Source organism: Caretta caretta, chromosome 6 (assembly GCF_965140235.1).
Source record: "Caretta caretta isolate rCarCar2 chromosome 6, rCarCar1.hap1, whole genome shotgun sequence".
NCBI lineage: Eukaryota > Metazoa > Chordata > Testudines > Cheloniidae > Caretta > Caretta caretta.
In genome coordinates, this window is record NC_134211.1 from 58750526 (window position 1) to 58775498 (window position 24973).

Genomic DNA, 24973 nt, shown 5'->3' on the forward strand with positions numbered 1-24973 from the left:
CGGCCCCAGCCCACTCTGCACTGCGCTGCCAGCTCCCAGCCACACCGCCAGTGAGTGCTGGGGGGCAGTTCCACCTGCCCCCTCCCAAGCCCCAAGGCTGGGAGCCAGGGGAGCAGAGCAGAGCAGGTTGGGGCCAGGTCACTCCACTTCCCGCCGCCCTGTGAGTGCAGCGTCAGGCCCCCTGCTGCAATCACCGGGCAGCAGGAAGTGGAGCAACCCGGCCCCAACCCGCTCCGCCGGCTCATGCTGGGGGGCGGTTTCCTCCCTGGCCCCCAAGCCTGCTCCTGCCCCCCCTCCCACAGAGGCCTGAGGCCAGCTCCCCCATAGGGGCCTGGGGTCACACACACACACACACACGCCCTCCGTGGAGGGGCTGCGTAGGGTACCAAAATGGCTAGGGTTGGCCCTGATAAGGCCTACCCTGAAAGAAGAGTGAGACCCTTTGCGGTTTTGGGACACTGAAGGGGTTCCTCCAAGAGACTGTTCCAAAGCTGAGGGTGTAGCACCGATCCCGTGGATCTGTGAAAACTGGCTCCTTGGTGAATGCTAAGTCAGAGAAAGAAAAAAAGAAAAAGAAATAGATGGATCTTACAGTGAGCTGACAGTAGTTAAGGTAGGTCTCTCTCTGATCTCTTTTGGGAGGGTGTTCCCAGGCATTGGGCTTGCTGTTAAAAAGGCTCTGTCTTCTCTTTCAGGACATGTGACTGCCCTTTCCCCACAGCCAGAACATGCAACATTCATTGCTTGTTGTACCCCATTCATGCCCTAAATCTAGTTCCACTGCCCTCACAAATACCCCCCAAAAAATCAACATCACAGGAGTCACACCTCCTTTTCAGGAATAAAGCTGATCAGTGTTACAGGCCCCTCAGTAGTGGGGGATACACCAGTAGGACTGCAATACCCAAGCCCCACCGGGTGAGGAGGGGACAGGGGCTCTCTCCAAAACAGCCTATTTTGGCTTTTGTGGGTTCCAGTCAGACTCTTCCCATCATTATGGTATGATACAAAGAGGCTAGGCTCCTGGGACAGGACAGAGACTGTTCTCTTAGAGGGTTGGTTCAAGGGGGTTATTTTGGTGTTCTCTAAAGAGGCCATCATGTTGGTGGTGGAGCATCTGAGCTGTGTAGCTCCCCAGCTCCCTACCACACTAGAGACTGGACACAAACCACAATGGCTCAGCTTAGCAGAAGAGTTCTCTAGGGAAGGGATAGGATACACAGTGTGGTTTTGTGGTGAAAAGGAGGCAGAAACTCATTTTTGCAATCCCACAGACAGAGGGACTTCAAAAGCAAGAACCACAAGATAAACGGAGCTATCTTGGGAGAGAAGCTGCTCTATAAAGCTTTAAAAAAAATAAATAAAAGCAAACACTTGGTATGATGTGACCCTCAGAGGGTGAGCAGCAAGGGGGCAATTATTAACTGCCCACACTGAGTTGGCTATGGCAGAGCTGGGTTCGGCCTGGCAGAAACAGTACCTCACAGCCACAAAGACATCACAGCAACCCTACTGCCTACCAGAAAACTGGAAGAAATTAACTTAAAAGTAAAAAGAAACCATGACCAGTTAAAAAAATATTCAAACACAAATTTGTTTTATGGGCTCAGATAGGACCAGCTCTTTCCAACAGAACTGCCAGCAGAAAAAAACAAGAACCTCAGCAGTGGGGCTACAGCAGGGTGTCCATGCCCTACATCCTGCTCCTAGCAAGAGATACCAGCCCCTATTCATCCCATCCACAAGTGCTTGCCTGCTTTCTAGGCAGCTCACGAACTACCATCTTGAGACTCCGACTGCGCCTGGGCTTCAGTCTCCTTTGCAATCTTTAGAAAAGGGTTATTAAATTCTTCAACTTCGGTTGCACAAAGCAAATCTCTCCAGCCTCGTCCCAGATCAGGGTCTCTGTGTCTACGCACCTGAAAACTCTCCGATTCATTCTCATTCACACCTCAGAGACTCTTCCAATGCTAACTGAGGAGCACCATGGTACTCTTAAAAGGCCACCTCACATCTGTGCCTGGAAATTGGATTTCACATCAACTTGAAGGGAAAGAACAGCAACAGAGACCACGGAAGAAAAAAGGCTGCCCAGTTACAGATCCAGATTTGACCAGGGGTCTATATCCTAGATAATTCTATGGCCCCTGTCTTTGTAATATCACGTATGTTAATGAATCTATCCTCAACACCTTTGGGAGTTAGGGAAGTATTATCACCACTTTACAGACAGGAAATGGAGACAAAGAGATTTAGGACCTGATTTTTAGGATTGCTGAGCACCCATATCTCTCATTGACTTCGAGCAGCACTGGAGATGCTCAAAGCCTCTGAAACTCAAGTCCTAGGCAACTTGTTCAATGATGCACAAGGAATCTGTGCCAGAACTAGGAAACTATCCCAGATCCTCCTGAGTTCCAGTCCAATGCCTTAACCACAAGACCATCCATCGCCCACATGTAGGTCCGTGCCCCTAAACTGATGATTAAAACACAAACTCTCTAGAAAACAAATCACTGTCATACAGATGTGACAGGATTTACACAGTCCATCTGAGAAATCAAAATGAAGCCTCCTGCTCTGCTTCAGCGATTGAAGTGCAACCAGTCCCCTCCCCTTATGCCCTCTGATCCAAATGAAATGGGATCTACATCCTGCCACCCCAAAGGAAGGCCAGAGTTAGGCTCTTGACACACTCCTGGGGGTCCCAAGTTCCTATACTAGCCTTCTAATTATTAAGAGGCTAGCATTAAAGCAAGCCCAGACCTGAAGCCATTGTTGATCTAATAAACACTGGAATTATATTTCTTCTCAGTGAAGAGGCTGTCTGGCCTGCTGGCATGAAGCCAACACTTAAAAGCTACTGTTGCTCAGAGCCCTAAATTGGTTTTGGATCTAGGGTGTTTGCGTTGATCCACAGCCAAAAGAAATGTGGAGGGAAATTTGTTAAATGTTAACAGAGCTACAGGAGGAGACTACTGGGTGGGGGGAGGGGGAGGTTTGGGGAGGAGGAAGGGGGAGGAAACCCGCTATCAGAAATGAAGAGCCATTCCCAGGTAGGGGGACCTCGGTATTGGGATTGAGAAGCAGGTCTCCTGCACTGGAGAAAAGGAACAGAAAGGAGGAACATTGGGGGATCAAGACTTCCCAGATCAGATTCTCTTGTAGCTGGCTATGTCTACATGGATCTCTACCACCTCTCTCCACACTTGCCGTGAAAACGGATCATAAGTCAGAGGAAACTGTATTATTCCTGAATCCTTAACCATGCAGACAACGAGCTCCTGGACACCCACGAGCAGGGTGGTTATTCCCAGTCTCTCTGATAGAGCGATGCTGCTAGTGACAGATCCTGTTCTCCTCAATCTCACTCACTGGAGTTTAAATTTCTCTTGGAGTGCACCTGCAGTGAGCTATACAGAACAGTGTTTTTCATGTATGGGGGGAAAATGAGAGGCCCCTCTCTCTCAGAACATATTCTTGCCATGGTATTCTCCAACCTACTGATTGAATGAACTGACCTAGGCTGAAGGGAGCCTCTCTGCCCAGGACCCTCCCCATAGCACACAAAGACACATTCTACAGGAAGTGTAGACAAAGACACATTCTACAGGTCCAACTCATAGCAAAGGGGATGAAGTGGAGGGACAGGCAGGAAGACATTTCTTCTATCCACTCTAGACATTCTTTCCTTCTCCCACTAGAAGAAAAGTTCAGTGAAAGAAGCTCAGTGCTAGACAGCTACCTCCTGTGGAGCCAGCTAGCAAGGGAGCAAACTGCATTACTGCTTTTGCATGGGCAAAAGCGGGCGGGGGGGGGGGGGGGGAGAAGAGGAGAACTGGAGTGGGACAGGAACAGCACCCACTTGAGAAACCACCATCCCCCTCCTGACTGTATCCACTGCATCCCCTCCCCAAGCAAGGAGCACTGGATACTGAAAAGCAACTCCTCAAGAGCAGTCCACAAAAGACCTTTGTTCTCCTCCCGGTTGTGTCTTGCTCCTTTTCACCTTGCTACAGAAACATTTCCGAACCAGTGGGCACACACGTGCAGGGGTGTCCTAGGAGAAGGCGAAATGGCTGGAGAACTTACTCAGAGTTTCTACACTCCCATCTCCCACCACCCCACTCTTCCATACTGCAAGCTGGGCAGTGATGGGAGGCAAGAATGGCCTCTCTCTCCCTCCCCACACCAGAGCACAGAGACCCCTTTCTAGGCTCTGGGAGCCTGTATGAATACATCAGCTGTGCTACTCAACAGCATAAAAAAAACATGACATTGAACAAGCAACAGGGTGAGCAGAAGGCACAGATCAGGACATCTCCAGACACAGCACCAGGGAGAAGTACCAAATACGTAACTCATGGGGTAACAAGACAAGCAAGAGCCGCAGAACTATTCTTATGGCTAATTTTTCCTATCTGAATTCAGATGAAAGTGGGGAAAAGATTCAACAAGCAGAAGTGAGAAGTCCCCAGGGTGCAATGGCAGGACAGAGATACCATCTAGTTCCAAAGAACTGCTTGGAGAGCCCTTGGTACAGAGCCATAGGTAGGTCTACACTGCAATTAAACAGTTGATTGAAGCTCAGGGAGCTCAGACTACAAGGCTATTTAATTGCAGTGTAGATGTTAGGGCTCAAGCTGGAGCCCAGCCTCTGGGACCCTCCCCCAAAAGCCTGAACATCTAAAACACAATTAAACAGCTCCATAGCCCAAGCCAACTGCCAAAGACCAGCCGTGGGTATTTAATTGCAGTGTAGATATACCCCTAGAGCACAATCCCATCACTGAAGAGGCCAGACCTTGACAGCCCAGACACTTGTTACCAGAGGTAGGAAGCTGTGTTTCAAAAGGCCCTTCTGCAGTCACCCCCTCCCAACCAGTAGGTTTAGTTAGAATGCAGCTTTGTTCCTTTGTTCTCAAATGAAAAAACAAACAAACATACATTTAACTAGGCACCCTTACAAGATACTAGTATGTGTCCTGTAAGTTTTTATGCTAAACATGTCGTGGTAATATCCAAAGTCATAAAGAGCGGAGTCCTGTATTGGTCCCCTGTAAGGGACCGAAGAGGGAATTTTTTCCAAATCTGTCTATGGATTCTTACCTTTTGCATTTGTAGGGTTCAGGAATCTATGGAGAAGGAGACAGATATGGGCCCAGACTGCTGCACAGTTCTCAGCAACCACCACTACAAGGGGAGTTTGGTTCTGATTTGCAGCCTTCAAGTGACGTAAAGGAGCCTTTATTCTGTGCAGCAGCCCCTTGCCCCATTTTCACTTCCTAGTCATTTGTCTTTCATAAGCTGTTTACAGGTCTTCTATGGTGCATGCAGCCCCTTCCCCAAATGGTAGTAAATCCTTCTCTCTCTCTGAGACACACATCTCTTGTGCAATGCTGGCTCTCATAGCAATGTCCTCAGCCTGCAAAGAGTTAAGGCCTGGTTATCACATGCTGGTAGGCTGACAGTTTTATGTCTGTAATGGTCTATGTGAGTTTCAGAGTCTCCCTTTAATCAGGTTCCATTGCAGTTAATCAGCAAGCTGCTTTTTAAAAAATAAAATGAACGGCCAGCACTCTATTCAGCCCAATTCAATCCGGCTAGCCAAATCTCATGACCAGCTGGAATGCCCCTTTCCTAGCCTGCCCAGCAGGATGCCCAAGAATGGCGTGTGAACGTTTCTCTCTGCCCCTGCTCCAGCGTTAAAATGAACAATAGTCCCTGCCAGTGTCATTCTCCAGCAATTCATCTCCTCCTGTCGCCAGACTCTTTCGTTCCTGCTTGCCCCTTCCACCTTTTTTTGTATGAAAAGCAACAGCAGTTCAGCAGCAATACAACGAAATAAAATCGTATTTATTTTTGGCGGGGGGGGGGGCTGGAGAGAAGAAAACAGTCCCCCTTCCACAGTGTAGCACAGTGAAGACACAAAACCCAAAAGTTCTCAGGCCCCCAATGACCTACTCCATTGCATGCCTGGTTTGCCTGCTGCAGGAAGAACCAGGTTTGAAGGGGGTAAGGGGACAAAACCCCTTTCTTCTTTAGGAAGTTGGAGCTATAAGTGCAGAAAGCAGTTTCCTGGTGGAAATCCATGTGGATCCCAACTCATGTTTTCTGTTTATTTCACGTGCAGAAATGTAGCCTTTAGCCCCCACCCTTAATTCACCAGGTCTCAGGCCAGAGAAGGGGAAGTAGGAGGTGAACACAGGGTAAGAGAAGATTCAGAACATTCTCTACACCCAAAAGCAGCAAAAATAGGAGGCAGTTACTACAGGAAAATTCAAAAATGGACAAGGAAAAATATCAAACAGGACCCTGAGAAAAACACACCCCACCTCCAGTCATCAGGATGGGAGCTGTCAGTGTAACAATCAGGCACCACCGCTGCTCCACTAGAACAGGCAGGGTAAGTTAGTCACCCAGACCACTGAGATGGCGCTGTAGGGAACAGCATAGAAGAATCACTGGCTATGGAGCAGTTGTGGGCTCCCCAATACCAATCTCTCCGAGCAGAAGAAAAACTACCAGGCTTGGAGTGCTGCATAAAGAGCTCATTCGATTTTAGAATAATTTTGCATTGGTGAGAATTAGAAGTGCTGCTCTTTGGTACAAAGAAATTGCCACGGCAGGACTGAGCCATAATTCCGCTAGTCTGGTCTCTTGTATTGCATGCTTCAGAGAAAACTTAAACAAACTGCTATTGATAGCAAAGTGTATATAAAATTACCTACAAAAGAACATTAAGGCTGCAAAGTCAAGAACTCAAAAGTTAAGAAGGGATAGAATTAAGGTTGCCTGTGCAACCTTAATTGGCCTCCGTGTGTGTCTGTACGCATGTGATTATGTCATTAGAAGGTATCATATATTATGTTTCCACTGCACTCCAGCCTCATTCAGTACATAGGACAGATGGTGCTCATGGAATGAGTAGCTATTGAATATTTCTTTTTAGCCTCATCATTCAGTGTATGGCTCTATGCCATATTTGCTGCACACCACCCAACCCTTGCAATGAATACCAAATTATTAAAATTTCCCCTGAGCTTTCTGTAGCACTATATCTGAATGGTCTACAAACACTATGGATTTATCTTCACAATACCCCTGTGAGGTAGGCAAGTATTATTATCCCTATTCTACAGGTGGGGAACTGAGGCACAGAGGGATTAAGGCCAAGTGTCCACTACTGGGTGCCCAACTTGAGAAGCTTTGGGCATGATTTGCACAAACGCTGAGCACTCAGAACTGCAACAGAAGGCACGGGAGCTGTGCTCTGAACATACAGAGTGCTATAAAAATGCTAAGCACTCTGAAAAAAAAATAATCAGGCCCTAGACATCTCATGCTGCATAGCTGTCAAGTTTGTCAGGAAGAAAAGAAAAATGGAAACAAAGATGTGTGTGTGATATTTCTCACCAATAAGAAACTGGTCATTTATTCCTCCCCATCCCAGGATGCCCCAGCGCAGTGGGAAAGATGCGAGAGGAGGCACGAGCATAGTCCCATGCACAAGCAGAGTGATATGGGACTGAAGAGCCTGGAGAAGCTAGTGGGAAACAGGAACAGACTATCGGAGAGAGCCTAGAGGCTTTAGAGGAGGAGAGGGAAGAGGTTGAAGAGTATGAACTGGCCTCCCTTATTCTGTACCTGTTCCTTATTACCCCACCTTTTACCCACCGCACACAGCCTAGCCCGTTTTTGCCCTGTCCCTTGTTTCCCTGCTTCCCCAACCTTGTCACTCTCCTTCACTCCTCCTATCCCCTCTGCCCATACCGTGTCCCTTCACTGCTCTCTCCTCTGTATTCAAGTCAGGCTGTTTCCTCTTTCTCTTTTAGGCTGAGTAGGTGCCAGCTGGGGGAATATTCAGCACAGGAGAGAAAGCTTCCCAACCATCAGTTCTAGTACACAATGCCACAGCAGCCCCTAGCTACCTGAATGAACAATTGTCACAAAAGTCCCTGAAGCCATAGCCTGGAGCATGCTCAGTGCAGACCAAATTCCTGGAGATTTTTGCCAGCCTCAAACAAACTTCTACTGAGCAAATGCAAGTGGCAATTTTAAGATGTTTATAACTTGGCCAAATATGTGTGAATTTTCACAAGGGCAGCAAGTCCCATCTCTTTAATCTAAAGGTGATCCCCTGCCTATTTCAAGTCCTTGGTGCAAAGCATGGAAGTCCTAGAGTTTCTCAATGAAACAGTTGTAAGATTTTAACATGGACTAAATAACATTTTCCCCTAACCTTGTTCTCAGAAATGACTGAACCATTTTCAGCTGAAACTTTCCAGAAAGATTCAAACTGAGGCAGACACTCAGCATGTAAAATTTCAGCCTGAATGGTTAGTTTGCCAAAGTTATAAGCAACTGAAAAGAAGAGTTTATAATAGAAAATATTAGACAACCTTACCTTCAGGTATTGCAGCAAGTTCTGCCTCTGTGTATAACTAGGGGAAGTCACAAGGAGGGGGAGGCTCTCACCACATCTCAGTAAGGCACTCATATTACAATGATGAGGGTCTTAAAAGAATCTACATAGTCCTGTGGGTCCTGTGCTTATTGGCGGATTTGCTTGCCTCAGAGATTCACAGCAGCCCTCAATTTGGCCACTTTTGCTAGTGGCTCAAACCTGCCCTTCACTCAGCTAACCTCATCACTGGCCAGCATGGGAAAAAAGGAGAACAATCCCCGCAGTCTCTGCTGATCCACCACGTGGGTCAGGGAACAGCCCAGAGACCTTCCCCTCTGGTGGAACCCACAGTCCAGATCAACTCCTCCTGTGTCTGACCAGAAGTTGGGAGATTTGGGGGGAATCCAGGCCTGCCCTCTACTCTGGGTTCCAGCCCAGGGCCCTGTGGACTGCAGCTGTCTAGAGTGCCTCCTGGAACAGCTGCACGACAGCTACAACTCTCTGGGCTACTTCCCTATGGCCTCCTCCCAACACCTTCTTTATCCTCATCACAGGATCTTCCTCCTGGTGTCTGACAATGCTTGTACTCCTCAGTCCTCCAGCAGTACGCCTTCTCACTCTCAGGTCCTAGTGCGTCTTGCTCCCAGCTCCTCACACGCGCACCACCCACTGAAGTGAGGTCCTTTTTAAACTCAGATGCCCTGATTAGCCAGCCTGCCCTAATTGATTCTAGCAGCTTCTTAATTGGCTCCAGGTGTCCTAATTCCCCTGCCTGCCTGAATTTGTTCCAGCAAGTTCCTTCTTGTTCTGGAACTGCCCCTGTTACCTTACCCAGGGAAAGTGGACCTGCTTAATCTGGGACTAATATATCTGCCTTCAAGAAAGAGCTGCTAGAACCATTACTGCACCGAATTTCCATATTGGATCAGAACAAAGGCCCATCTGGTAACACATATTTGACAGTGACTACTACCAGATGATTAAGAGGAAGATTTAAGGACCCCACAGTAGGCAGAGATGGGATAATCTCTCCCCCACATTAGGTCTCATTCTGGTCTGCAATAGCTAGAGACTGTCTTAAGTGTGGAAGCACAACATTTAATATCCCTTCCAAATGTTTTGTTATGATAATTCTTGTCCATATAAAGAGCCAATCCTTTTTTGGAAAAAAAAAAAAAAAAACCCCATCAACAACAAACACTGGCTCCATTGGAGCCAAGCATAGAATTGGAAGGAGGAGGCCCTGCGTTGGTTCCAGCAGAAGTACGATGGCATCATCCTTCCCGGCAAATGAGCAGTTCCAATTACCAAAAATGCTAATAAAATTCTCACATTTTTAAAAACAAAAACAAAAACTAACAATAAAACCAATCAGAGTCCTGCCTTTGAAGGCAAAACCAGTCAAGGAGACTCAATGAGCTGCCATGACTTGTAAAGACGCCAGTGTCCTAAGAATAAAGTCAGTTTCTTTCTTAAAAACAAAACAAACAAACACACAACTCTCCTGTAGCCATCTGTCCTGACCCCGTCACAATAGGTAGGTTCAACATTTGGGCTTCCCCAGAATCCATTTCCTGTCTGGGATATCTCTATTTTCTCCCTAGCATTCACATCTGATCAGCGGCAGCAGCTTCCCCCACAGAAACCAGTTATAAATGGAGAGATTTGTAAAGGGAGTGGCACAGATGCACCTGGTGTAGGCAAAACTTCACTAGCAGCCTTACTATTACCACTGTTCTCTCTGCACCTGCACACATCAGCGCTTAGAGGGACAAATGCATTTTGCACAGCCACCAAAGTACCAAGGCTGCCTCCTCTCACATCCCACAGAGCAACCCAAGCTTCTGAACAACTTGGCAGCAAAACTGCAAGCGCATCTTAAACCACACCAAATGAAGTGAATTTACTCCTCTCTGCCCCCAGGGGATCATTAACCAGGGCAGTAGGTGTACAAGTCTTCTTGCTCAGTGACTATTACGAGGCACAATAAAAGAAGGTAGGCAGCATGCTTCTGACCATGGGAGTGACTCAAAAAACAAATGCATTGTTCACAGCACTCCAAGAGAAAGAGGCAGAGAGGACACTTGAGTATCTGCAAAATATTTCTCTAGTATTATTTGTACTCTGGTAGCATGCAGGGACTTCAGTCATAGTCCAGACCCCAATGCGTGAGGCACTCTACAAACACAAAAAGAAAGTCTGCCTGAGGATCTTACAATCTAAGTAATACAAATATTCCTCACCCTTCATATTTAGGCTCAGTCTCAGTTAAACTCAGACTCTCCAACACATTAATTGTCAAAGCTGTTTGTCATAGCTTCCTTAGCATATTTTCCCCAGGATGAAATGGTATGTGTATGTGAGAGAGAGAGAGAGAGTGTGTAGGCATGTTCCTTGCAGGTTCCCCCCTCCAATCCATTTGAAACGACAAGCTCAACTTTCTTCCAGAGGGCTCCATCAGCGCCAGCTCAGCCAACACATGCACAAAGCATCAAACTTTACACTCCAAACAATTGCAGATACTGTTCCCTGCAAAGCACCTCCCAGGGCCTGGATGGAGGAACATGGCACTCATATGCACAACTCCTTATTATGTAAAAGCGGCTTGTCAGAAATTCCTGGGGCTCTCTGGGAATGGAAAGAGAGGAGGGTTCCCATATCCCACAACACGTGGGTTCCTGAGTTTCCAAGCTTCAGGGACAAGATTCATTTTGCTGGTCTGGGATTCAAGCCTGCCCCAAAGTCACCAACCTGCCACCCTCTCTCTATTTCTAAAGTGTTCATCAGCTTAGTATGAACGCATGTTAGTTCAGCTGACCAGAACAGACATCTAGGGTTAGAAAGGTGTTTGGGGTTTGCTTGTTTTTTAATTTAATTACTATGCTGAAACTTTGAGAATTTTTAGAGCCTGGGCAGAAAATCAACAACAATGACCTATTAGAGAGGAAGTGTCCATATGCAACAGAACCCTCTCCCCTAGCCACATGCCAACATTGGGCCAGGCTGTAAGCATCTCCTGCTCAGGTATGGTAAGATATGTCAGGAGTAGAAATAAGCCTTCTTGCATCACTCCCACCATGTTCAGAGAAACAATTTAAAGAGACATTTTAATCTATAATACACAGCTCATAGAACATGCCATACAGAGCAGCCAAGATGAGAATTCAGGCCAATATCATTTATATACCCAGCTTGTTACTAACCCTACAGCTTGGCTGGAATGGCATGCTTCAAATGTTAGCCCCATTAGCCTCTTTGGGGATGCTAGGCAGAGGAGGGCTAACATGGAGGTTTTGTGGGAGCAAGAGTCTCCAGTTACCCCAGTTAGACGTTTCAGCTTCAGGATGGGGACATAAAGGAATGGCAGTCTGTATTCACAGACTAGCCAGCAGGAAGCATTTGTGTTAGTCAGACCCCACCTGAAGGAGGGTGCTTACATGACTATTGCAAGAATATGGTAATGGGGTAGAGGAAGAGTAAGGGTACAAAGGCCACGGAACTGTCTTCAGATGGACCAGAGCCACTCCAGGGCAGCTGAGTATCAATACAACATTACAGTATAAACCTCAGCAGTTTACAGCCACACTGGAGCCATTTGCTTTAAATATATAACCACCTTTGCTGTTTCTTCAGCCTCTGGAGCCTGGACACAAAGACCAACAAAAACTAGGAATTGAAAGACATTTAACTAGGAGCAGAAGAAGCGGGAAAGTTGGAAGAATTGCGTTCACATCAGCATGGTAGGAGCAAGGCTTATATGGTTCTCTATCAAGAGAGCAGGCTTTGACATTAGAGCATACCCAACCATTCTGCCCAAACTGCTCAGACCACAGGGCATCTCAGCTAATGCACCCTAGCAGAGCTAGGAGACAGGCTGGCCCAGAGCCACCACGTCCCAAAAGCTCACTCACCCATCCGCAAATATCAACATTGAATGCAGATCCTCTAGCGTCAACACTGAAGCCAAGTGCTGACTAAATCCCACTTTTCCAAAAGGGTAGGGATAAGCCCCTCCACTCATCCCCACCATCTCCTCTCCCCTCGCCCACATACACAAATCTCCTCCCCCTTTCACCCCTCCCTCTCCCCCGCCACACACACACACACACACACACACCCCAAGAGCAGTTAAGGAAAAAGCTGTAGAAATATTTGCCCAATGCTGGAGCCCGTTGCTGGGCCTGGCTGTATTGTTGATGGGAATACACACAGCAAACATGCACTGTGAGGAGCACTGCGGGACTCCAGCGGCTTCAGGGAGGCTTTGTCAGGCTAACTCTGTGTGCACTGGCCAGACTATTGTGAAAGGGAAACAAACAGAAAAACCGTTACAAACTCAAACGCTGCCCCCCCTCAAGTTTCCCCCCTTCGTATCTCCCACCCGCCAGCTGCCACCTTCCTCAAGACAAATCGAGACCGGAGGGGGCTGCTTCTAAAGAGAGAGAAAAGGTTTCCTGAGATAGATTTAAGGCAACAAGTCAGAGCTGCAAGGAGTCCTTTATCCACCAGGGAAGCCTCCCACTGCTCCAGGGCTGGGTTGAGCTGGAATCCTGGGGGCCAGCTTTCTGAAGGCTTCCATTGATTTGTCACTGGTGATAAGTGAGGCCAGAACCATTCCCACAATCCCCTGCAGAGGGGAAGATTCTCCCACAATGCTCGACGGGGGAGAAGCACAACAAAAAAGAGAAAAGTACAGAATGTAAAGGTCGAAAAATCTGGAATGTTTCTCTTCTCTAACAAACAACAACAAAAAAGAGTGACTATTCTGCAATTTAGGCAGGGGAGAGGAGACAATGGTTCAAAAGGACAGCACAGCAGCTCATGAGAGCACAGGCCCTCTCCGATCAAGCAAAAGCAGATAGGAATTCTTCAGCCCCTTGTTTCCCAAGGGCCTCCGAGTGCCAACTCAGTGCAACAATATTCCTTTAAAAATTCCACAACTGCTCCTTTGCCAATAGCAGAACCCTTTTAAATCTTCTCTATGTACACACAAACACACTTCCTCCTCCAAGCAGACGCTGCTGAGAGTTAATTCTTCTGCTTTCAGAAGGACCTCTTCTCACAGTATGAAACAAACAAGAGATTCTTAAAGAGCACCAAGCCTGGAAGGTGAATTCCAAAAGCAACAGAGACCCTCAAGGGGCATCACATTGCCCCAGTGGGAAGACAGATAGACCAGCAGCCCCATACAATACCAGATGCAGATGATGACTTGAGGAAAGCAAGTAGTACCCTGTGCCAAAGTAAAATACAGCAAATCAATCATGAATACTGACAAAGCTTCACAGTCTTTTGTAACTGGAACACTCAATAGGAGTTCAGGGAAGACCACCTTAGGTTTGGTTTCAAAATGTGCTCATCTAAGGCTTTGAGCCAAGGCACAGTCTTAAAACTGCAGATCACCACACAGGAGCAGTGGTTAGGGCGGGGAAGGAAGAGAAAAACTGTCCCATTTTTCCAACAAAACCTCTGAACCAGCATCCCTCCTACCCAGAAAAAGGCTAAGAGAGGCAGGCCTTGTATGGTGACCCAAAGATCAACCAATTTAAGCTCCAGTAGGGACAAGCATACCCTGCCTTCAGACTTCCCCCAATTAAATCAGGGCAATGTTCAATCCAGTGACTCAGATGATCTCAACAGCCACAGTATCAATTGGAAAGACTAAGGTGACCAGGTCCCTCGGACAACACTGTGATGAGAACAGTGTAAGCATTTAAATAGACATATAAGATCCAACCTGATTAGAACTTTACAGGTTAAAATCAAACACCTTCGATTTCATCTGAACCCAAACCAGCAGCCAGTAGAGCTTTTTGTAACTGGAACGGTACAAGTCTTAAAGTGGAGCCCCATAAAGTGCGACATGGGAATCTAGAAGCACCCAAGTATCCAGCAAGCCCGCCAGCTTGCAAACCTGAGTACCAAAGGGCATGCAAGCACCCCTAATGGAGAGGGCCAATATCATTGTGGGGGGAAATCTCCCTTTTAAAGAACTCTGGGACTAATCTAAAACCCATTAAATCAATGTTAAGACTCCAATTAACTTCAATGGACACTGGATCCAGCCCCAAGTTTCTTCACATTTATTAAACTATTTAACCTCTTCTAGTTACAAACCTTTTCAGAGAAAATAAAGCTCACCCATAGCTGCAGACATACCCAGCACCTTGTGCTGCAACCCCATCAGAACCCACACATTAGACTGGGTCTGTCTGAGTCAATACTTAGATGGAAAGCCTTCAAGAAACTGAAAGAGCTACAAAAAGTGGTGTTGGTGATTTAACAGAGTGCATTCCTGTCACTGAACCAAGAATGACCCATGGCACTCCCCGCTTTCCCACCACCACCACCGTGTTATGGGACGCTGTACTTCTGGACATACCATCTTTCAAAGGAAATGAAACTGATTTGTGAAAAGAAAAGGAGTACTTGTGGCACCTTAGAGACTAACCAATTTACTTGAGCATGAGCTTTCATGAGCTACAGCTCACTTCATCGGATGCATACCGTGGAAACTGCAGCAGACTTTATATACACACGGAGATCATAAAACAATACCTCCTCCCACCCCACTGTCCTGCTGGTAATAGCTTATCTAAAGTGATCATCGAGTTGGGCCATTTCCAGCACAAATCCAGGTTTTCTCACCCTCCACCCCCCACACACAAACTCACTCTCCTGCTGTATGTATGCATGTATGCATCCGATGAAGTGAGCTGTAGCTCACAAAAGCTCATGCTCAAATAAATTGGTCGGTATGCATCCGATGAAGTGAGCTGTAGCTCACGAAAGCTCATGCTCAAATAAATTGGACAGGAGAGTGAGTTTGTGTAGGGGGGGGGTGGAGGGTGAGAAAACCTGGATTTGTGCTGGAAATGGCCCAACTTGATGATCACTTTAGATAAGCTATTACCAACAGGACAGTGGGGTGGGAGGAGGTATTGTTTTATGATCTCTGTGTGTATATAAAGTCTGCTGCAGTTTCCACGGTATGCATCCGATGAAGTGAGCTGTAGCTCACGAAAGCTCATGCTCAAATAAATTGGTTAGTCTCTAAGGTGCCACAAGTACTCCTTTTCTTTTTGCGAATACAGACTAACACGGCTGTTACTCTGAAACTGATTTGTGGTAATTATTGACCCTGTGGAACTTTTCCCTACTCTAGTTGGTGTGTTAACTCTCATGTCCTGGCAAAATTCCAACTCCAGTAATTAGATTCTGTCTCTCTAAATCTTTCTTGCTTTTTCAATTGGATATGGATTCTTCTTCACTTCCACTCTTAAGACTGCCATGTAGCTGTTAAAAAAATCTGTTTTGTTCCACTTAGAGGCAGCTGTATTTCCATGGTGGTACAGAGACCTCTACGTGCAGTTCACATCTCAGTTAAGTTTGTGAAGTGCTTTTGGTGCTACATAACTACAGCTCCTCTCATCCCAAAATGTGTGATTGGTTTTAATTAAGGCAATATATTTATAAACTAATTCACAATAGAAATGTACTAAGAATAGGTAAGTTTAGTGCATTCTGTTGTATAAGAACATGTGCAATGGCTGGACGTGCAGGAAGTGAACCTTGTGAGGTCAGGGTCAAACCTAATGAAGCAAAGGGATGCCACTAAACCAGCCAGAGGTAGGATGATGTTATCGCTCCTTTCTTCAAGCTGCAGCACACATTCCTTCTTATTGGCTGAACTCAAGCAATTTTCCCCTGATCCCAGTTTCTTATTCATAGGCTCAATTTGGTAACTTAATCCCACTTCAAATTGTATTTATTTTTTCTAAATGCAAGTACTAAAATGATACTAAATTACACACACTAATTCTTGACGATGATGTCCAGGCAGCGTTATGACTCCCCATACTTCAGACGCCTCATCCTCCCCAAGTACAAATGCTCAGTAATTTGAAAAATTAACTGGGATTTGAACAAATATAAGAGAAAAATTAGCTCTCCAGTCACCAAAATTGTGCAGACTTATTTTCTGTGGCCAAAAAACAACCTCTACTCCTTATCCCAGCATTTTGTTTCTGTGCAAGATATTGTTCCAAGACAAACCTCCCTATATCCTCCCTTAACCCCAACTATAACACTGATGTGAATGTGCTTAAGTGACAAAACAGCTCTCAGGTCACAAAAAAATGCAGTTTTTAAATAGAAGGGGAAAGGGGCTGTCAGGGAGCAGCACTTTATGCAGAAATTAAGTGCAAGGACAAGGAGCAGAGGGTCATTTCCTGTCCAGGCTTTCACAGATGTGTTTCTGCAATGACTCAAGAGCTATTTTGTTTCTTATATTCTGTTTACCAAGTGTTTGTGTATATGGGGAAAGGGGTGCATGTGTACTAAAGACATCCGGATATTACTGTGAAGAGGAACAAACATTGTCAATCAGTTCATTCTATACTTCAATACAGTAAATGTTTAAAAATGTAACTTCCTAATCAGGGAATATACCATCAACTTCAGTACATGAATAAAGAGCTTTAAGGAAAGCAACCAACTTCAGCTCCACAATTCCTTATCCCTGACTGGGAGAAACTCCAATATCCTCCAAAATAAAGCCTTCTGCTTCTCTGTATACAGGGAAGAGACTAAACAGCCTGGGGAAGATCTAAGCATAAGCCCCATTCACAGCATCACTGAGCCAACAGCCCTAGAAGACCATGAAGTCAAAAATCTGTAAATAGAGCACTCTCAAAATAGGTCTCACGCAGATAATCCTCAGAGATTCCAGAGAAAGACACTTAAGTTATTGAGTAAATACGGCTGCAAAGGTCAATCACATATTTACTGAGCTCTAAAGTAGAAACTTAGTTTAATGCTAAAAGAATTGAAGGGGACATTTAATGGTTATTGTTTGAAGTTTGCTGAAGCCAGAAGATTCCAAGTTAGGTCTAACACTTGGAGTCTACCAAGAGAGTCAGACAGTTTAGCCTCCATTCTCAATTTCCTGCCCATCCACAATCCATTCTACCGGAGCTATTACAGCCAGAAAAGAGACCCTAGCAACGAGCTGGATTCACAGACAGGATGCTCCATTACTGGCAATTGTCAATGCCAATAAGTTAATAAACATACTGGCAGAAAACAAGGAAATATAAGGGTCCACGGGATTTCGCAGAGGAACAGGAGAATGCCATCAGTAGGATAGCAGCTTTTTCCCCCTCCTATATATAAATAGTAGTGAAAGACCAACACCTAAATAGGCTATGGTGACTGAATTCCCCCTCTCTAATCCTTTCAGGTTAAGACTGAGACACACTGTCAGTTGAGGACATTCACATGGGCTATTGGCAGTGCTATATGTATTCCAGAGATAAAAAGAACAATTCTCAGCAAAGTCAGCCTGGCACCCTCACCACAAGAAATTCACTTTTTAAAAATGTAGAGACGAACATCAGGTATGTGATAGGGGAAATACAATAGTGCTCCCATCACCGGTTCCCAAACATGGGACTTCTGCTATTCTAGATGTGTATTTTTAAAATAAATCAGCCACAACCTAGATTGCACTAAACCCCAGTCGTGGTGTTCCAGCTTGACCTTGTGCCCTTGTTGGCAGTCACACAAGTCATTTGCAATTTATTTCCATAATTACCTGAGCAGCAACAGTAAGGTATGAGCTAGGCAACTGCAGAGATAAAGACCAAACCCCACCCCCAAAATAAACCCCTTTGAAGATTATATACTAGACTCTTTTTAAAGTGTAACTAACAAGACAACACCAGGGAGGGGGTCCAAGGAGGCAAATATCCAGGGATGGTGGAGAGCACAGGTGAGATTCATGATCTGCTGCAGGTCATTTCTCCTAGTGCCCCTGAAAGAAATGGGGACAGGAAGGAAGACAGACAAGTTATCATTATGACAAACTGGGAACATTATTAAGGGGAAGAGGAGAAGCAGTTTTGGCTTCCAAGGATAAATGAAATTTCCTTAAAAGAAGGAAAACATGTTGGATAAACCATGAAACAGAGGACTTGGGGAAGGGAGGGTGCCAAGAGAAAGGTGACGAGCCACTAGTGACAAGAATAAAACCTCCAGTAAATTTTTGAAAAAAGCTCTCATCAAAATCCCCCCCCACCAACACTCTCACATTGTGTCAGAATTTGCACCCCCATCCCACTAAACTCCATTCAAAAGATATTTTATTGGCATGACAAGTTATACAAGTACTGCTCACATATAAAAGACAGAACACTGGGATTCTGTCAAGAGACAGATTCAATACATGGAGCATCTGCCCAGGCCAGCGCTCCAATGTGTTTGGGGTTTTGCTTACAGGGAGGCTACATAGCATAATGCCATTGATTCTGACTCCATTAAAATATGATAAGGAAACACTGTTCAGAACCCAGACTAGGGGAAAGTCTTATTTCTGATAAGGTAAGGAAATCTCTCTCTCTCTCATGCCTACTCATTCTGAACACAAGAATAGAAAGTCTCTCTCCTGTCATTTCAGCAGCACAGCCATTTATTGCTAGGTTTATGAAGCTTCCCCCAGCTTCCTATTCCAATTGACAATGACCAGTTCTGTATCTGGTAAGAGACTCCCAAATTGGTTGTGCACATTTCACTACGCTGAAGTATTTGCCAGTGTGACTTTTGTATACAAGAATTTGTCATAGTCTAGGTGGCTATTGGTTTTGATCTGTTCCTCACAGCTAGGGTAGGTTTAGTCTGGAGTCTTATTAAGCATTGTATGATTCTGGAAGAAGCTGTTTGCTCCATTGACTTGGAGAGTAGTGCTAAATCCCAGGTGTGATGTTTATATAAGAGGAGCGGATTACTTTTTCATTTAATTTTAGTTTGTAGTCCTCAAGTATTTTTAGGTGGTGGGAGTATTTGCTGCTTTGGCTGAGGTAGTACCAGAAACAAATCTCTTTTTATGCAATCATCAGGAAGGGGAATCATCCCAGTTCTGTTCTGCAGCCACTGTCATGGAAATTCCTGTGTACATATAGTTCTGGGGGAAAAACAGTGTAAATACAGAATTTTGCCCCAGTTAGTGTAGATAGCTTGGAACCCCAGACTTCACTCTCATACAGGGGAATGGGTTGAATTATATTATCAAATAGCTATAACAGGATTATCAGTGTGTTGTATTAATATAGTTGTTCCTTTATGGCTCAGAGAACCTTCTTTCCCTAGTAATACTTAAATAGCCAGTTTAAAATAAATATGATGGGGAGCTTCAAAGTCCTGGAATGTAGGATGTAGACTGTGTAGCTATGATATCACTCGAATTTGTTTTGGGCTTTTTCTCAAAAATATCACTTTTCTCTTTTCGAGGTTAGCCTTTAGGACCCATGCACTGAAGTATGTTTCTAGAAAATGTAGGTGTGTTAGCAGCTGTCACAGTCATTTAATATGAGCCCTCAGCTCAGAGGAGTAAGCCATGATGTACACACTGAAGCTGTTATCCTTGTCTCACTCCCCTTCCTTGCTTGAAAACCTGTTTGCATATCCTGCGTTTGATGGATTGGTACATGGATTTAGTTGTGCCATGATTTCCTAACAGTTTCTTTCTGTAGCACGGTAGGGTTCAGTCCTGGGAGCCACACAGAGTCAAATAGGTTTTTTTAAAGTCCATAAAGCAGGCAAATATCTTCCATTGTTATGATTCCCCCTTTTCCCACCACCACGCACACATATCTGTTAATGAGCATCTGGAACATAAAGAAGATGTGGTCAAGGTTCATTTCTCAGCAAGAAGACTCCTGAGCTTCCTCTCTTCCTCCCACAGCACTAGCACCACTGATACTATCTGTCCATCACCCCACCAGAACCAGCTAATACCAGAGGAGTGTGTACTCATGTCAGTATCATGTTTCCTGGTGACTTTACCCTAATCTTATGAACACTCATGCCTCCAATATCAAAGAGCACTGTAGATGAAAGTCCTAGGGCGTTATGGCTGGCGCTAGGACCATTCAAATTGGTAGGAGTGGAGAGTAAACATTTTCTAGAGATACAGTGACTGGAAGGTGCAGCATTCTGAGCTAGAGCAAATCCCAAAGTAGCAGAAAGAATAAATGAACACAGAGAAAAGCAGAATGAAAAAACTTCTCCCGTGCTCCGCACTGCCAAGACCAGCTCCTGCTCCAGCCTTGTTCCTCTCTTTCCTCAAGTGCAAACCCTGCTCTTCACGCCATCAAACCCTGGCTTGTTCAAAGCTTGGAGCAGGGAGACCATTAACTGGCTTCATCAGAAGACTCATCCCTTTGAGGGAATTTCCCTCTCTCCCCATGCATTTGAAAAGTATAGGCAGAGTGAGTACTGTTTGCTTAGTGAGTTTGTTCCCTGAGCAGATCACTGGGTGAGCACCAATCAACACAGAGAAAGGGCACAAAGCACAACACCAAAACAATGGGGAGGAGGGCACAGATGCTTTTGTCTGCAAGTGATAAGTGTTCCTAAGTGCCCTTGTTCATTCAGACAGGCAGCCCAGAGGAGAGCCAGCGCTCAATGAGGGCCACTTCAAACTCTGAATAATCTCCTACCTACCAACGGCAAAACCTTCAACCAGGTGGAAATCAAGCCCGAGATGATGGGCCACTACCTGGGCGAGTTTTCCATCACCTACAAGCCAGTGAAACACGGCAGACCTGGTATCGGTGCCATCCACCCATCTAGGTTCATTCCTCTGAAGTAAATGATGCTTAGGGAAAATATTTTCTATATGTAAATAAAGAAAATGCTCGTGCTTGAAGAAAAAAACAAAAAACAAAAAAAACCACCCAACCTCCCACTGTACACTTCCAAGGAGTTCCACAGATTCTGCACTTGGGTTGGGATCCCTGGCCACACTCTATGCACAGTTGTTGCCATTGCTACTTGCCCAAGTCTATACTTTTCTATCAGAAGTTTCAGATTTTAGTCCCAGGAATGACACCCTTTATCCTACCCCCAACCTGTTCACACTTCTATCCTGGCCAGGGGAGCCTAGGTTCTCATCATATTGATGCTTAGGGCCTATGGTGATAGGCACCCTAAAAACACCTAGGAGAAACAGGTTTGGGGGATGCCCTCAGAGCAGTAAAGATGCACACTCAGGCATTCTAAGAACAGGAACAACAGATACCAAGAACAGAAACTGCGAGGCCCCCATATATAGATGCTGCACAAACAGGTATAAAGATGCATTCTCTGCCCAGTTGCCATGCTCTGTCACTTTTTCCTTTAAAGCATTGCTGAAATCGGCTCACTCTCTCCAGCCCAGCAGCTAATAAAATGAAAACGGTACAGAGTTCAAGCATAGAAGTTTCTGGTTATCAGGGAATACGGTACAGATTATCAAGGGGTGCGAAATTCGGTTAGGAGCTGGTGGCGTAAGGAATACATAATCTGTAATCTCCCCGATTGGGGGTAAAAGTTTTACCAGTCAAAGTACAGATATTGAGATATGGGAGTATGTTGTCCATATAATGGCTATGTTCAGGTGTGGAGTATAATTAGCGGATACGATGATGGGGCTGGATCTACCCTCATTTGGTGGGATTTAACGTTCAGTGAGTTTATGGTTCCAGTTCATACGGTCCAATGGAAAAAGCCTCTCAGTCCCTTTCCCATAGTGGATGCATGATGTCGTACCAGCTCACACCTCCTGGTACCGTCGGTGGCCGGTGATGTGTTTGATGTAGATGTCCCTGGACCATCGGATGGTGTCCGAGACCATGAGGCGCCGCATGAGCCGTGCGTAGCGTCAACCGATCCCACAGGTCCGCAGCATACGCTCGTTGCAGGGGTCCCAAGCGCCCAGGGCTCCGACGATCAGGGCATCCATCTGTACCTCGTAGCCCTTTGCTCTCAGGGTGTCGGCCAGGGGGGCATATTTTTCCAGCTTCCGAGCTCGGGCTTCTCGGAAGGCCAGGGTCCTGTTCTCGAAGGGGACCGTGATGTCGACGAGGATGATCTTTTTCTGGGCCTTCACCCACATCTCAGTCACCTCTCACCTTGCAACCTCCTCTTCTTTGTCCTCCCTGACTCCAACTTTGCTCCCATATAATCCTTCAAAATGCTGTAGCTAAATCACCTCCTCCTTCTGCTACTCAGAGCCTTTTACTTCCCTAAGGTTGGATCTCCTTGACTCATTACCCACTTCACTCCTCATCATGCTCAAGTTTCTGGCCCTCATTTTCATGACAGTACACATCCTGGCCCCTGCCTACACCCTCCACTCTTGTTCTCACCTAGGACTCTTCTCATTGCTTGTGCTGCACCTGAGCCTGCTTCCTAACAAAACCCTCCATCTATCTACTTCTCCCACTCTCAACTTTGTGCCATCTTCCGTGCCACCTCCTACCCTTGGAATCCCCTCCCTCTCCTTGCTCCCCAACTAAGCACCCTCTTTCAATTCCAATCCCTCCCTAGAACACAGCTCCCATTAATCCAAAACCCAGAGAAAAATTAGAAGGCTGTGCTATTTTAATATTGGACCTTATCTGCCCTACCAGCATCCTATGTGTTTGATCTGTAACATCTCTCTAATTTAGAACAAAACCGCTCCGGGGCAGACACAGCATCTTCCTCTGTATCATGCAGTGCCACACTTTCCACCTCATCTGCTGGGTGAGAAAAATACACAAGAGACCCAAACAACATATGACAGGTTTCAGAGTAACAGCCGTGTTAGTCTGTATTTGCAAAAAGAAAAGGAGGACTTGTGGCACCTTAGAGACTAACCAATTTATTTGAGCATAAGCTTTCGTGAGCTACAGCTCACTTCATCGGATGCTGTAGCTCATGAAAGCTTATGCTCAAATAAATTGGTTAGTCTCTAAGGTGCCACAAGTACTCCTTTTCTTTAAACAACATATGCTTTGCCAACACCTGGAAGGTAAAGAAACTGGCTCTTCTGGTAGGTCCAAAGACAGGTCCAAGAGTAGTTTCCCTGCCGAAGGCAGTTTCCCCTGCAAGAGGAGACTGCGTGAGTGGGGAGAGAAGGGTGACTGAGACTGGACTTTTTAAATACGTTTTTTCCCTTGTGCATCCCCAGCTCCCAGTAGCAGGACTGCAGCCACCACTTTTCCCTCTAAAAAGTAACCAGAGTCACTTTTTCTGTCTTTCCAGAAGAAGCACACAGAAGAAACACCGTGTCTGACACATTATACAGCACCTTTGTGTAGCTGCCTCTTGGCCAGATGGGAAATTTTTCTCCTCAAGTCTTTTGTTTCCAGCTTTGATCCCAGTTTTGGATCTGCTCGGTTCACAGCTCCCTCTGCACAGAGGTGAAGGGAGAGCTGACAGGCCAAGTCAGGGCTCACTGCAAGTCACAGTCATACCTTCCATTAGGCTGGCTCCTGGCTCCCCTCCCCCTTCCAACCTGGAACTGTCCTTGAGTTTGAAAAGGTCCTATTAAACATTTTTCAGAGGGCCTTACAGAGGATACATTATTTTGATGGATCCTGGGACTAAAGAGGGGGATTTCTAAGCACAGGGAAATAATGGAGTTTGTTTTAATGGGTTTAAGAGATGCCCAGGGGCAACAAGGAGGTTTGCTTCTCAGTAAATCAAAAACACAGAAGACCAGAAAATGGAGTCAAACAACTGAACTCCAGGAAGCGGGGAAATCAGGCTCTATTTAACTGCTGCTCTTGGTTACAGCCAACTTCAGGCTGCTTGGAAAAACAGCACACACACTACATCACTGGCACAAACTTAATAGAGGAAAACAAAGAGACAACAGGGGTCAGAGTGGGGGTGGCAAGTAGAAGGAGGCACCCACCCCCTACCAGAGAGTCGGATCAATTATCCCTGAATACTAACAAGATTTCTGATTAAAGAACTGCTGCAATGCAATAAGGATAGAAAGCTCCAGCAGCCAGGAGGGGCTGTCAGGCAGTTACAAAAGGACACAGAAAATTATGCCTTGCTTGGGCATACTAAGGAATTTACTACACTAGTAAACAGGAGAGGGGTCTCCACTGCCTACAGTCCCAGTCATTCCTCATTGCTGATAACTTCAACCTCAGGGACAAGACTCAGTCAATTGCTCTAGCACCTGGAATTTGGTTTCATGCAAGCTTGTTGCCTCACCACAGCTTCTAGCAGAGGCTTGTTCCGGGAAATGTCCTATTACCACAGGTCAGTAAGGAATCAAAAATAATCCACTGCATAACTCATGGTGTGAGATAGCTGGACACTTCACTTAGCCAGGAGTATTACCATCAGAGGTGATGCATCTGCTTAGATGTTGCAGTATTTGGGGAGCAAAAGCATACGGTCTTTGTTCATATCTACGTTTTAATTCAACTAGATTGCAATTTACAATCCAAACATTTAATACAAATATACAATGTTAACCACTGAAGTGAGCTGTAGCTCACGAAAGCTTATGCTCAAATAAATTAGTTAGTCTCTAAGGTGCCACAAGTACTCCTAACCATTAAATGAACACCATTAGACTGTGGATCTCCTGGTTACCCATACAGCCCACAACATCAAATATCTGAAAACTGCCAGCCCTACATGAAACAGACATTTAAAATTTCCAATACTATTTATGAGAACTCAAAGGTTGCACTCTCATTCAAACCCCTCATGCAGGCCTGTATCTGCCCTGTGACTCAA

At 45.7% G+C, this 24973-nt stretch overlaps 1 protein-coding gene across 5 annotated transcripts in view; it reads right to left on the reverse strand.

Moving 5' to 3' along the window:
- LRP4 (LDL receptor related protein 4) overlaps positions 1-24973 on the reverse strand; it is a 104168-nt gene that overhangs the window by 74052 nt on the left and 5143 nt on the right. The gene's annotated exons all lie outside the window — the stretch shown is intronic.